This window comes from Lactuca serriola, chromosome 3, assembly GCF_051521515.1.
Source record: "Lactuca serriola cultivar US96UC23 chromosome 3, Lser_US96UC23_V15, whole genome shotgun sequence".
NCBI lineage: Eukaryota > Viridiplantae > Streptophyta > Magnoliopsida > Asterales > Asteraceae > Lactuca > Lactuca serriola.
In genome coordinates, this window is record NC_136410.1 from 228,671,457 (window position 1) to 228,688,126 (window position 16,670).

A 16,670-nucleotide genomic window follows, 5' to 3' on the forward strand; every position below is an offset into this window, starting at 1 on the left:
CTCATCTAGGCTATTTCCTTAATTAATATCCAAGCTTAAAGGGAAGGAAAATGGGACATTTGGCCAAGTTTTGGGTGTTTACGGCCTAAGAGGCTTCCTAGGCCGTAAACTACCTTTAATCCACTAAATCTTATGATTTTTGACCATTAAATGCAATAGAATATGTTTAGAATAAGATAGGGAAGAAACCCTTACGTTTGGAAGCCGGAATTCGCGGTTTTGGAGTCGGGTTCGGGTCTAGAGAGAGAAAGTAGTGAGAGAGAGTGAATGAGTGGTAAAAGAGTGTTCAAATGGTGTTCACTCTCATTTTATATGCATCAGGTATTGCACCCGGTACACGGCTACCCAATGCTAAAGTTTAACGGGGTTAAAACTTTTTACCCGGGTGAAGTGGTTAAAAGTAATATAGCTTTGTTTAGTTAAACGGGGTTAACACTTACAAGTTATATTTACTCATACTAAAGTGATAATGTCAAGGGAATATAAATAGATAGATATTTATTTATTGATGACTCCAAGCATTACGGAAAATAATATAACGACGAATTCCGTTAGTGAAGAAGGACTTTGTAACGGCAATAAATTTGGGTTGTCACATCATCCCCCCGTTAGGGGAATTTCGTCCCGAAATTTAGAATTCAAACAGATAAGTTATTACAATACTACTAAGCAAAGAGATGAGGATATTTGAGTTTCATTCGATCCTCGCGCTCCCAAGTGAATTCCGGTCCACGCTTGGCATTCTATCGAACCTTCACAATTGGGATGCGGCTTTGTTTCGTTCTTTTCACTTCCCGATCCATAATCTCCGCAGGCTCTTCCACGAATTTGAGGCTCTCATTGACCTCGATCTCGTCAAGGGGAATCACGAGAGTCTCGTCGGACAGGCATTTCTTCAGGTTTGAAACGTGGAAGGTAGGATGTATGTTACTTAGCTCGTGGGGTAGGTTGAGTTTGTAAGCTACGGGGCCGATTTTGGCGAGAATCTCAAAAGACCCTATGTACCTTGGGTTTAACTTTCCACGCTTTCCGAAGCATATCGTGCCTTTCCAGGGCGAGACCTTCAGAAGAACTCGGTCTCCCACCTGGAATTCCAAGGGTTTTTTCCGTTTGTCTGCGTAGCTTTTCTGTCGATCCCTAGCAGCTTTTAGTCGTTCGCGAATCTGTACAATCTTTTCGGTCGTTTCTCGAATAATCTCCGGACCAGTGAGAGCGCTATCAGGAACTCGTCCTTTAGCTAACTGAGTGTCACCCACCTCAGCCCAGCACAGAGGGGATCTGCACTTCCGGCCATAGAGGGCTTCGAATGGAGCTGCCTTGATACTCGTATGATAACTGTTGTTGTAGGAAAACTCCACAAGAGGCAAGTGTGTATCCCACGATTTACCGAAGTCGATCATGCAAGCTCGCAACATATCTTCTAGAGTTTGGATCGTCCTCTCACTTTGTCCACCAGTCTGCGGATGGTAGGCTGTACTCATGTCCAGCCTCGTCCCTAGCGCCTTTTGTAATGATTGCCAAAATCTAGAGGTGAATCTACTATCTCTGTCCGAGATAATAGATATAGGGATGCCATGCAGTCATACTACCTCCTTTATGTATGTTCTTGTGAGCTTCTCCATCTTGTCCGTTTCCTTGATGGGTAGGAAGTGCGCAGACTTGGTCAATCTGTCTACGATGACCCAAATGGTATCCAACCCTCCCGCTGTCTTGGGCAGCTTGGTTATGAAATCCATTGTGATCTGCTCCCACTTCCATTCCGGTATCTCTGGTTGTTGGAGGAGTCCTGATGGCTTTTGATATTCGACCTTGACCTTTGCGCAAGTAAGGAACTTGATCACAAAGGTAGCGATCTTCGCTTTCATGTTAGGCCACCAGTATAGCTTTTTGAGATGCAGATACATCTTATCTGAACCTGGGTGGACGGAGTAGCGAGTGTTGTGTGCATCCCTCATGACCAAGTCTCTAAAACCTCCATGGCGTGGAGTCCAGATTCGGTCCATGAAGTAGTAGGCTCCGTCACCCTTGACCTCCAAACTTTTATCCATTCCGCGTAGGGATTCTCCCGTCAGATTCTCCGGCTTTAAGGCTTCCAGCTGATCCTCCCTGATCTGCGCAGATAGATGCGAACGGATGGTCATTGTTATTGACTTGGTTCTTCGTCCAGAATACTCCTTCCTACTCAGGGCGTCTGCTACTACGTTGGCTTTACCCGGGTGGTATCGGATTTCACAATTGTAATCGCTGAGTAGTTCGACCCATCGACGTTGCCTCATGTTGAGTTCTTTCTGGTTCAGTATGTGTTGGAGGCTTTTGTGATCAGTGTACACCACGCTCTTCGTCCCATACAAGTAGTGTCTCCAGATTTTTAGTGCGAAGACGACCGCTCCTAACTCGAGGTCGTGAGTAGTGTAGTTCACCTCATGGGTCTTTAGCTGCCTCGAGGCATAGGCGATAACCTTACCTCGTTGCATCAAGACACAACCGAGCCCCTGACTGGATGCATCGCAGTATACAACAAAATCTTCTGTCCTTTCGGGAAGGGATAATACTGGTGCGGTGCATAGGGCTCGCTTCAGGGTCTGGAATGCCTTCTCCTGTTTCTCTTCCCAGTCGAATGATACACCCTTCTGTGTCAACATGGTGAGAGGCTTCGCAATCCAAGAGAAGTTTTGGATGAATCTGCGGTAGTAGCCAGCGAGACCTAGAAATTGGCGAATTTCTGTAGGCGTCTTCGGTGTTGACCAGTTCTCAATAGCTTTAATTTTGGAGGGATCCACGTGGATTCCTTCTTCACTAACCACGTGTCCTAAGAATTCAACTCTTCGGATCCAAAACTCGCACTTAGAGAGCTTCGCATATAACTTCTCTGATCGCAGCGTTTCCAGGACTCGTCGTAGGTGATCCTTGTGTTCTTCCTCGCTTCGAGAGTAGACGAGTATATCGTCGATGAAGACGATGACGAACTGATCTAGATATGGACAACACACCCTATTCATCAAGTCCATGAATACTGCGGGGGCGTTAGTCAGTCCAAAGGGCATCACTACGAACTCAAAATGCCCGTAACGGGTTCGGAAGGTTGTCTTTGGGACATCTTCCTCAAACACCCGTAACTGGTGATACCCAAATCTAAGATCAATCTTGGAGAAGTAACTTGCTCCTTGTAGTTGGTCGAATAGATCGTCGATATGAGGGAGAGGGTAGCGATTTTTGACTGTGAGTTTATTGAGTTCCCTATAATCGATGCACATCCGAAACGATCCGTCCTTCTTCTTCATGGACAAGACCGGAGCTCCCCAAGGTGAGAAACTCGGTCTTATAAAACCCTTGTTGAGCAGTTCGTTGAGCTGACCGGATAGTTCTTGCATTTCGGCAGGCGCTAAACGATAGGGCGACTTAGATACGGGAGTAGCTCCTGGGACTAGGTCGATTCTGAACTCAACCTGACGTTTGGGAGGTAGACCTGGAAGGTCTTCTGGGAAAACATCGGGGAATTCGCATACAACGGGAATGTCCTTTGGATCTTTCACTTTCTGACTTGTGTCGAAGACGTGAGCAAGAAAGGCGCGATATTCCTTGCGCAAATATTTCTGAGTCTGAATACTGGAGATGATACGAAGGCTCGTACCCGGTTTATCTCCATAGATCAATAGCGTTTCGTGATTTGGAAGATTCAGGTGAATGGCTTTGTCGGAGCATAGGATATCGGCGCGATGAAGACTCAACCAGTCCATACCAACAATGACATCGAAATTTTTTATTGAGACTGGTATAAGATCGATTGAAAATGGGTGATCGTCTAACGTGAGGGTACAACCTATGTAGATTTCGTTAGAGCTTTCTATCTTCCCGTTAGCCATTTCTATGAGGAATGTTTCTTTTAGTTGTTGAGGGGTTTGTTTGAGTAATTGTTTAAAGTTTTGATTTATGAAGCTTCTTTCTGCACCACTATCGAATAAGACACAGGCATAAGAGTTGTTGAGAAGAAATGTACCCGTGACCACTGTGGGATCCGCTACCGCTTCATTGTGACCGATAGCGAGTAACCTTCCAGTTCCCCCAGCATTTGTAGCCTTCGGACAGTTCTTCTTGAAATGGCCAGCTTCGCCGCAGCCATAACACGTCGGGGTCACTCCCGAACCCGAAACTTGAGAAATAGGTTTGGGAGGGGCCTTGCAGAATCACACCGTATGGCCCTTCCGTCCGCAGTTGGAACACTGCAATTCACGGCAGGGGCCGTTGTGGTGGAATGGGCACTTGGGACACTTGGGCAGATTCCCGCTATAAGCTTTTGGCGGGGCTGGTGCAGCTGGAGTGGCTGGGGTAGTGGCAGCATGGACCGCCACGATTTGTTGGTCCTTGGAGGTGGTTTGAGTTTTCTTGCCCTTTTTCTTATCCCATCGCTTCCTCTTTCTATCAGATAAATCGGGTGGTGCAGTGGTAGTGGGGGTTGCTGTTGCTGGAGTGGAAGAGACTTCATGGTTGATCAAACTCTGGGCCAATTCCTTGGCGCTGTCGAAGGTGGTAGGGCGTGAGGCCAGAACGTTTCCTCGATACGGAGGCACTAAACCCCAGATGTATCGTTCAATCTTCTTGCTTTCGGATGGGATCATGTTAGGACACATAGCCGCCATGTCGCAGAACCTGGCCATGTAAGCTGTTATGTCAGTCCCTTTCATCTTGAGGTTCCAGGGTTCCTCCTCAAGTTTCTGAACTTCGCCCCTAGGGCAGTACTCCCCTCTCATGAGATCTTTTAGAGTGTCCCAGCCCATGGCATTGGCTGTGACCAGGGAGAGTGCGTTGACATGGCCGTTCCACCATGTCAAGGCCCTGTTAGTGAGGGTAGCAGTTGCGAACTTGATTTTGCTGTCTTCGGGGCAAGAGCACATTTCAAATACAGCTTCGGTTCTTTCGAACCATTGGGATAGTGCCAGAATTCCTCCTGTACCGTCGAAGAAGGTAGGTTTACAGTTCATGAAGTCCTTATAAGTGGATCCCTGCACTCTTTGGTGGACTTCCCCAAATCTAGAGTTTCCACCGCTTGTGTCCCCAGAGTTCATTTGGGCCATGGCTGCTGTCATAGCCGCGGTCACCACTGTTTGGAACAGCACTGGGTCGAACTGTGGAGGAGGAGGTGGTGGAGGAGGGGTTTGAGTTGCTGGTCTTCCTCGGCTTGGACGCTTTCGAGGAGGCATCTTTCACTGGAAAACCATAGAAATGATAGCTATAGTAAGAGTCTATTGCTAATATGAATAGAGTGTTTCATGGATTAAATCAACATAATCCAAGATCAGAATGAGAGTCATAGCAATAGAGTAATCAACTGCCAATATACTGGTATTAATGATGTAACACAAGTTCATGAAAATTGACCTAACAGCAGGTCTTACATCAAACCATAAAGAAAATGTTGGCAGTTTAGAGGTCTAGTTAGGGTATTTTTAAGCTAGGAATGTTTACAGACAAGAGATCTACAGAAAATAGAGAGGAAAGGCTAGTCCTTTAAACAAAAGAGTGAGGCAACTAGACGTCTTCTACTGGCGACGGTTACTTGTTGGGCGAACCCTCAGATCCGCTATCTGATGCATGACTTCCTGAAGGTGTCGATCATGAGTCCTCTGACGTGCTCGGAGTTCCCTAACTTCGGCTCGGGATGCAGCTAGTTGATGCTGCAGAGCCTCGTTGGTCCTCCTTGTCCTGTCCATGGCTTCTTCGAGTTGGCAGATGCGAACCGTGTTAAGATTCGAGTTAGCATCCACTTCTACAACTCGACCAATAGCAGCTTGACCCTGCTCGACATTCCTGGCAATCCTCCGGATCATGATGGGAAGAACCCGATCCGCTGATCCTCCTTCGTTTATGTTGTAAAAGCTTCGGTCTCCATTGTAAGGCAAAGGCTGACCCTGCTCCTCGCTCCATCGGTGCAAGGATATGGCCCACATAGGGGTGGGACCCTGAAATGCCCGATGGGGGTTAGGGTTCGGAGCTTCAGGAGGTTGGTTGTTAACTTCTAGTTCGGAGCTCGAGCCATCCGAGAAACCTTCAGCATGATGATCATCCAAAGGGATCGGGTGATCATCGTCTAACTCCTCATCGAGCCATCCTCCATTGCCCTGGTTTGGATAGTAGGGATCACCGGGATGGTGGAAGCCAGCCATGCTATCTATGCGAGAAAAGGGGATAGAAAGGTTAATAGACGTACTACTCTAAGATACTAATAAGATGAATCGTTACTAGTCGACCCAATACTTGCATAGTGCATACCGATTACATGTAACCGAAGCAAGATAGTCCTTCGAATAAGCAACCCTAACTTCAGACCCCCAATCAAACAAGAATAGGGAATGAAGCAAAGGCCACAGATTCTGAGTCTATAGCGCCCTAGTCGCATGTAATCGTGGTGTATCCACTTAGCAACTATTGTCCTACCCGTAACGACCCTTTTTGTTATCACACATGTATGTTTTTAGAGGTACAGAATACTCCTATAGTATTCTTATGGTAACATCATTGTGGTAGTGTTAGTAAGTTTTTAGACTTGTTGCAACACCATAACCAAACTTAGGCACATGCTAGTCACTCCCAGGAAAACGTAGTTGATCAGGCTACATCCCCCCCAAATGTGACTATATGTCTCGAAGCCCAATTGTGCTATCCAACAATCTTAATACTTTTGTTTTGTTCTAGGGTGATACTGACTTCTGTGTTTTATAGTGATGTGTGTGTGTGTATATATATATATATATATACTTAGTTAGATCTTTTAGATACTTAACAGTATATATTCTAGGTCAGAGTGTTTTAGTCCCGAAGTGTTTATAGTTTGTATATCTTTTATAGGTTGATATACTTGATTAACTATAAACAATGCTCTGATACCAATCTGTCACACCCCAAAACCGATAACGGCGGAAAACGTTTCGGGGTGGATGACGTCATGTATAATATCATCACAATTGCATAATAGTAAAACAAGAAACATACAACCATTGCATTACATAGTGAGTTTAATTACAAATCTTGTCAAAAGGAAACATTTAGAAAGTTGATCTTTTATCCAAAATAGTTTTGAAAACGAAAATCATTTTATAAAACATAGTGGTAAATCACAGGTGATTTGAGCTACGGATAGTGAATCGCATGTGATTAATTTCCGTAACATGAATAATTGACTTGTATAAATTTCCATAAACATGTATAATTGACTTGTATCCCCCCCTAAAACATATAAAACATTTGAAAGGTTCATTAAAGGGGTATGAACTCACCTGAAATCGCGTAAATCGGGTGAATCGGGTAAATCGGGTGAAAGTGTCGGTTGAGCGTTTTGTAACAAATAATGACTTGTGCACCTTTTAGGACCCTAATGTCATATGAAATATGTATTTTACAAGAACTTAATCATTTATTCTTTTCATTAAAGTATTTAGGCATTCTAGCATCGATTCGGGGTTTTAGGGCTTAGAAGGGGTTCCCAGGAGTGGTACAAGGCCAAGAGGGGTTTGCGGGGGAGTCCAAGAGTTTACTCCCTTGGATTTTACGGCCCAAAGGCCACTCCTTGGGAGTTTACGGCCGTAAGCCCCTAGGCTTGGCCGTAAACTCTTGTTTTCCTCCAAAAGTGCAAGTTAAGGCCTTATTTCAACTCCATATAATTCTAGTAAATGCCTAGGACCAATTTGGGGGGTTAAAACCTTCATTTGGTGTCACTTGGGGGAGTTTACGGTCCAGGCTTGTGCTTGGTCCGTAAACTCCATTTTGTCCCTCAAAATGGATTGTTAAATGGTCTAAATCACTCTCTTAAATCTTAGTTAAATTCTAGAAGGCCATAGGTGAGTTTTTGGGACTTTTTACCAAGGAAATTGGGTGTTTACGGCCCAAGCATAGTCTTGGCCATAAACTCCTCTTTTAGGGTCTAAAATGTGTTGTTTAATTCCCTTAAACATATCCTAGGGTCATAACTTAATTCCCACATGCCTTAGATGAGTTTTTGGGGCAAATTAGCATGGAATTTTGGTGTTTATGGCCTAAGCGCAAGCTTAGGCCGTAAACTCCTTTTTAGGTCCTAAAAACTTGTGTTTTCATGTCCAAACTCATCTAGGCTATTTCCTTAATTAATATCCAAGCTTAAAGGGAAGGAAAATGGGACATTTGGCCAAGTTTTGGGTGTTTACGGCCTAAGAGGCTTCCTAGGCCGTAAACTCCCTTTAATCCACTAAATCTTATGATTTTTGACCTTTAAATGCAATAGAATATGTTTAGAATAAGATAGGGAAGAAACCCTTACGTTTGGAAGCCGGAATTCGCGGTTTTGGAGTCGGGTTCGGGTCTAGAGAGAGAAAGTAGTGAGAGAGAGTGAATGAGTGGTAAAAGAGTGTTCAAATGGTGTTCACTCTCATTTTATATGCCTCGGGTATTGCACCCGGTACATGACTACCCGATGCTAAAGTTTAACGGGGTTAAAACTTTTTACCCGAGTGAAGTGGTTAAAAGTAATATAGCTTTGTTTGGTTAAACGGGGTTAACACTTACAAGTTATATTTACTCATACTAAAGTGATAATGTCAAGGGAATATAAATAGATAGATATTTATTTATTGACGACTCCAAGCATTGCGAAAAATAATATAACGACGAATTCCGTTAGTGAAGACGGGACTTTGTAACGACAATAAATTTGGGTTGTCACAGACATCATTCTTGGTTAAAAATTAACAAAAAAATGTAGTCAATACCAATGTATTAAAGATGATAAACTACTGATGAGAAGAGAGAAACAAACAATAAAAATAAATTATATATGAAGGCATTAATACGCATCCAAAGTATTGAATACAATCAAAACCAATGTAATTGTAATTTAAGATTATAATATACATGAAGATGATCAGAGAACAATAAACGATCATCACGATAACAGTAAATTAAATAAAAATTAATTTTAGATGATTAACAACCTATATCGCCAAAGTCAGTGTACAAATGTATATTGAACAAAGATTTCGATCAATTAGCTGTCGGAGATGATGATTACAGAAAATGTAAACCTTATTTCTAAACATTAAACTTACCCTAATATGCATCCTAAACGTGTGTAGGTTGGAGGGAAAGAAATTGCAAAATATATATTTTGAACCTCCGCCAATCAAAAATTCGAACTGTGCTAATTACCGCTAAATATTTAGTAATTCAGATTTATTAAAGTAGTTCCAGATTGACAGATAGGGTATACACATCTAGCTAATGTCAAGAAAGAACATACACTAACAAGGTGTTCATAGTATAATTTTAGTTTAAAATTATAAACGAGGGTTAAACATTAATAAACTATTCATCTTTATGCTTTTATGTTTAAACCAAAATTTATATACAAAAGACATACGAGGCATGTCAATATATATGGTAGTTGCTTATGATCTCATGGTATCACCCATGGATGACATATGGGTCATTGGTCAACATGGTAGTTGCTTATGGTGTCCATGGATGAGATATGGGTCATTGGTCAATATTGTAATGGCTTATGGTGTCCATGGATGACATATGGGTCATTGGTCAACATGGTAGTGGCTTATGGTCTCCATGGATGACATATGTGTTGGGTTAGTGTCTAATTCCATAACTATATTTGGTATGTACTTGACCCGATTGGCATGGTCCATTTGGGTTGCATGGCATCGGGACATTTGGAATGACTGTTTGTGAGAAGAGGACATATGTGACATATTAATATATTATAAGTTCTAATATATTAATATGAAATAATGTTATTTAATTAGTATTGATCAAGAATTAACTTGGACCTAATTTAGTGATCAAAAGGAGACTAATTAAATATATGGGGATCGATTGTGCAAATCATTCATTCTTATATATGTGAGCTTATGATCCAAGATTCCTTATGTTGGGTTTAACATATGTGGTGGCCCATGGATACTCCATGGAGGTTAAAACCCATGGAGCATAAGGAACGGGTAAAGTCATGGATTACATGGTGTAACCCTAACTTGCACACTATATAAGGACCCTTTTAGCTCAAGAAATTGACACAAGTGTTACATATGTGAGGGCTAGTCAATTTGAGCTTGGAGTGTCTTCTTCTCATGGTTATTCCAAATGTTGATGATGTTGTGTGAACCATTTGAGGTGTCACACTTGGGGCACTAGGCTCTCAAGCTTCATGGAGTCAAGCTACATCAACAAGGTATGTATTTCTATCTAGTTTATTACCCAAGTATCAAGGTTGTATGCTAGTTAGGGTAATTGTGACAACCCGAAATTTTCATTTGTATAACTTCCACATTCCAACACTTCAAATATTAGTCAAAAATATTTTAGTACATTTTTGGCCGGATTTAAGTCCATTTGGTGTTTTATTTTTATTTTTCATCAAACGATTAAATAAAAAGAAGTGTCGTTATTAGCGAGGCGGAACGAGCAAAACAATCCAACACCTTAGCTAGGTGTTTACGGCCAAACAAGGGGTGTTTGGGCTGTAAACACCATTTTCCCAAGACTCATGCATATAGCATGAGTTTACACTCTTGTCCTCATTTTTACACTTCCCACTCAAGAACACCAAACTTTTCTCTCAAGTATCATAAGTTCATTCTTCCAAATCCACCAAAAATGTAAGTTTTCTTCCCTAAATTCATTCATACAATACTAAATCTAGTGTTTATACATCATTTCATCCATGGATTTTTGATTTTTACATAGATCTTCAAGTATCTTCAAAACACCAAGAACACACTAGTGTTTTTGGGTCCTAAAACACTCTTACAAGCTTCCTATAAGTAAGTATACTCTTCCTAACTAGTTATCTTCTTAGTGTGCTTGCAAATCCGTCGAATGAAAACCAAAACCCCCAAGAACATGTGTTTACTGTTTGGGAATCTCCCAAAACCGTAAACTCCCCCAAAGGGTGTTTTGATGCCCCTAAACACCTTCTAATGCTTGGACAAGAGGCTAGGAACTTGCATGCATGATCTAAGAACAACAAAACACGAAATGGTTGGAATAACCATGAGTTTACGGCAGTAAACTCATGGGTTTACAGTAGTAAACTCCCAAAATTGGTCCAAGGACCGTAAACTCCAAAAAGTGTGCCATTTCGAGCCCTAACCACTTCCTAAGCCTTTGATTCAACCCTAGGACCTTTATTTGTGAAGCATGAGACCTTAAAGCACACAAAAACACCATTCCCATGAGTTTACGGCCATAAACTCATGGGGGAAATGGTTCAAAAATCGTAAACACCCATAAGGGCTACCATTTGAGGAGTAAACTCCAAAGTGAGGCCATACTCTCCTTAGATGCAACCCTTAACACTCCTAGCACTTGAAACAAAGTGTTTTCATGCATTAGAGTGTCTTTAATTACTTAATTAGTGATTAAATAACTAATTAGATACAATTATGTATCACTACATGTCACATAGGATCCGTGGGTGTGTCCAAGTCCTCACTTGACACCTAGCATCCTACCCGACATTTCCATCCACTCCACTCACTGCAGGTGAGTTCATACCCCTTAATTGACATTTTAAATGTTTTCAAATGCTTTTATGGGGAGGGGGGGGGGGTGGAATACAAGTTGAATCCAACAAGTTATAGTATCTATCACATGTGATTTATAGCTTGCAACCAAAAAGAATTTTCTATACTTTCAACTGCTTTGCCAACAAAACTGCTTTAAATGTTTATCAAACTCATTTTTCATGTTAAATTGTTATAAAAATATTTCCAAACTCTTTTAAACTTCTTTGTTTCCAAACCATATCTACATCAATATATTTATATAAGTAAGACTTGAAGGACTTAGGACTGATAGCTCACCTTACTTCCTGTTCTTGTTTGATTGTGGACTTAGGGTATATTGTTATCTGTCCAACTGTCGTTGAATTCTTAGTTATATATTGTATATATTTGTGTGGATATAAAAGTCTTCACTTCAGTTCAATACCTTTACGTATCAAAGGCATGCAACCAACATTCTATTTAACTATAATAGGTATAGTTAAGGATTACCGCTCATTACTACTATTACCATGATACTTACTATAGTTAGTACTGTTATGAGTCTATACATGTTAAATACTATACAAAGAGAATACCATATAATATACAAGAGAGCACTCAATACATTATACCAAGTAGTACATTATACTATAATACAAGGGAATATACTAAAACAGAATGCGACATACTATTCCTCGATACAACACTTCACTGTGCCATCACCGTGTAACCAGAGTCTCCTGGAAGGAGAGCAGGCATTATGTGTATAGATCTATACGAGACAGACACTCCCACATCCCGATTGCTAGCTACAGTCCGAGCCGACTAGGCCCAGGGGTGACAACATGTCACCATACTACGCGTGACTTGGAGGGTCATCAATTATTCGATCGTCAATCAGCATGGTTATATACGAGTTCACATTCAGACCTTTAATTAACACATTAAGAATTAAAGGCAAAATAGACTCCCCGAGGTGTATTGTACATTTAATACTACCTGGAGTCTGCATTTTTATTACATTCAGCCGACAGTGACACTGCTGGGGTAAAACATTACTTTCATAATTACCTTACATGAATGAAGTCTAAAACTATATTTTCATACTGATAGTTTCATTGGGAAAACTTTCACACTTTCAAAGGATCAAACTTACAAATAACCGAGTCTTGGTAGAAGACTACTTTTGTTGGAAAATATAGGATTTTCTAGGGATCATACTATTTTCAAACCTTGATAACATTTATTATATTACATGATTGTAAACACTTTTATACAAACAATGACACTAAATACTTATGAACTCACCAGCTTTATGCTGATACTCGTTTTCAAAATAATTTGTATTCTCAGGTCATCAGTAGACAGGTACAGATGCAACTTTTGAGAAGATGGAGCACATACAAGACTCATCTTTTTATTTTGATTACACTTTTGGTGTCTAGCAAACTGTACAGAACACGTTTGTATTACAATTATTATATTAATGCAATGGATGTTGTTGCTTGTTTTTACTATTATGCATTGTTCTGATACTGTACATGACGTCCTCCACCCCAGAACATATTCCGCCGTTCTCGGTTTTGGGGTATGACAGTAATACCTTGGAATATTCATATTTTCATGTATAATAGAGAAAACATATATCCAAGGTATTTAGAGTCATGTACACTTAAGAGTGTTATAATACTCAAAACCCAACAATATGGGTCATTGGTTAAAATGGTAGTGGCTTATGGTGTCCATGGATAACATATGGGTCATTGGTCAACATGGTAGTGGCTTATGGTGTCCATGGATGGTATATGGGTTATTGGTCAACATGGTAGTGGCCTATGGTGTCCATGGATGACATATGGGTCATTGGTCAACAGGTAGTGGCTTATGGTGTCCATGGATGACATGTGGATGACATATGGGTCATTGGTCAATATGGTAGTGGCTTATGGTGTCCATGGACAACATATGGGTCATTGGTGAACATGGTAATATCTTATGGTGTCAATGGATGACATATGGTTCATTGGTTAACATGGTAGTGGCTTATGGTGTCCATGGATGACATATGGGTCATTGGTCAACATGGTAGTGGCTTATGGTGTCCATGGATGACATATGGGTCATTGGTCAACATGATAGTGGCTTGTGGTGTCCATGGATGACATATGGATAACAAATGGGTCATTGGTCAACATGGTAGTGGCTTATGGTGTCCATGAATGACATATGGGTCATTACTCAACATGGTAGTTGCTTATGGTGTCCATGGATGACATATGGGTTATTGGTCAACATGGTAGTGGCTTATGGTGTCCATGGATGACGTATGGGTCATTGGTCAACATGGTAGTGGCTTATGGTGTCCATGGATGACAAATGCATGACATACGAGTCATTGGTCAACAGGGTAGTGGCTTATGGTGTCCATGATGACATATGGGTCATTGGTCAACATAGTAGTGGCTTATGGTGTATATGGATGACATATGGGTCATTGGTCAACATGGTAGTGGCTTCTGGTGTCCATGAATGACATATGGGTCATTGGTCAACATGGTAGTGGCTTATGGATGGATGACATATTGGTCATTCGTCAACATGGTAGTGACTTATGGTGTCCATAGATGACATATGGGTCATTGGTCAACATGGTAGCGGTGTATGGTGTCTATGTATGACATATGGGTCATTGGTCAACATGGTAGTGGCTTATGGTGTCCATGGATGACATATGGATGACATATGTGTTATTGGTCAACATGGTAGTGGCTTATGGTGCCCATGGATGACATATAGGTCATTGGTCAACATGGTAGTGGCTTATGGTGTATATGGATGACATATGGGTCATTGGTCAACATGGTAGTGGCTTGTGGTGTCCATGGATGACATATGGATCATTGTTCAACATGGTAGTGGCTTGTGGTGTCCATGGATGACATATGGGTCATTGGTCAACATGGTAGTGGCTTATGGTGTCCATGGATGACATATGGGTTATTGGTCAACATGGTAGTGGCTTATGGTGTCAATGGATGACATATGGGTCATTGGTCAACATGGTAGTGGCTTATGGTGTCCATGGATGACATATGGGTCATTGGTCAACATGGTAGTGGCTTATGGTGTCCATGGATGACATATGGTTCATTGGTCAACATGGTAGTGTCTTATGGTGTACATGGATGGCATATGGGTCATTGGTCAACATGGTAGTGGTTTATCGTGTCCATGGATGACATATGGATGCCATATGGGTCATTGGTCAACATGGTAGTGGCTTATGGTGTCCATGGATGACATATGGATCATTGGTCAACATGGTAGTGGCTTATGGTGTCGATGGATGACATATGGGTCATTAGTCAACATGCTAGTTGCTTATGGTGTCCATGGATGACATATGTGCCATTGGTCAACATGGCAGTCCTTTAAATAGGGTGCAAAACGATGAAGGGCTGATGAAAGGGTTAAGTCCTTTAAATAGGATGCAAAACTCTGGAAATTAGGGTTTCATCCCAGCCGATCTACTCTTTGATTTAAGGCTTCCAACTCGCCGAGTAGGTTTCCTAAACCCGCAGTTCAAATAATCTCTATGTGATGAGTTTGGGGCTACCAACTCGTCGAGTTTCCATTTGAAATTGAATAAATTATGACTTTAAATACATACCAGGATACAAGTGTTACAATTCTTCTCCACTTGTCTCAGACTTCGTCCTTGAATCCTGCTGCCTCGAATAACTCTGGGTAATGATCCCTCATCTCCTCCTATGGCTCCCAAGTCTATTCTGAGCCCTTCCGGTGCTGGCTCTGCATCTTCACCAACTCTACCCTCTTATTCCTCAACTCCTTCATTTTCCTATCGAGAATGGCTAATGGTCTCTCGATGTAGTTCAGGATGTCGTCTACCTGAATATCCTCTAAAGGCACAATTGCAGAGTCATCCACCAAGCACTTTCGCAGCTGGGAAACATGAAAAGTGTTGTGGATCTGACTAATTTCGGCTAGCAGATCCAGTCGATACGCAACTCGGCCCACCCGGGTCAAAACCCTAAACTGTCTAATGTACCTGGGGCACAGCTTGCCCCGCTTGCTGAACCGGATGACACCTTTCCAAGGTGACACCTTCAGGAAGACCATATCCCCTACCTGAAACTCTAGGTCGGAACGACACTCGTAGGCATAAATTTTCTGCTGACTCTGAGCAGTCTGGAGCCTACTCCGGACCTACTAGATCATCTCTGTCGTTTTGAGTACCACTTCGGTACTCCCCATAACTCTCTGACCAACTTCGCCCCAACATATTGGGGTCCTACACTTCCTCCTGTAGATCATCTCGAAGGGAGGTTGATCTATGCTGGCGTGATAACTGTTGTTATACGAAAATTCTGCTAACGGAAGATACGTATCCCAACTACCGCCGGAATCCAATACACATGCACACAACATATCCTCGAGAGTCTGGATCGTCCTCTCACTCTGCCCATCAGTTTGAGGGTGAAAAACGGTGCTGAAGTGAATACGAGTACCCATCTCGTCATGAAACCGCTTCCAAAACCTTGAAGTGAAGCAAACATCTCGGTCTGACACAACCGACATTGGCACTCCATGACGTGCCACCACCTCATGTACATAGATCTCGGCTAGCTTCTCAGCCGATATACTCTCCTGGGTCAAGATGAAATGAGCACTCTTGGTCAACCGACCCATGATGACCCAAATCGAATCCACTCCACGTGCGGTCCTAAGAAGCTTCGTGATGAAATCCATAGTGATATCTTCCCATTTCCACACGGGAATATCCAATGGTTGCATCTTTCCGTGAGGTCGCTGGTGTTTGGCCTTGACTTTCCTACAAGTCAAGCACCACTCCACGTATCATGCTATTTCCCGCTTCATGTAGGGTCACCAATAATCAGGGCGAAGATCCCGATACATCTTCGTTGCCATGGGATGGATGGAGAACCTAGAGTTGCGGGCCTCCTCCATCAGAACCTGTCGTACACCTCCCTGATACGGTACCCAGAGCCTCCGATGCAAGGTTAATAGTCCTCGGCTATCATAATCTAAGGAAGCCACCTAACCCACGATGTGCTCCCTCTTCTGGTGCTCTTTTTTCATAGCCTTTACCTGTGCCTCCTGAATCCGCTC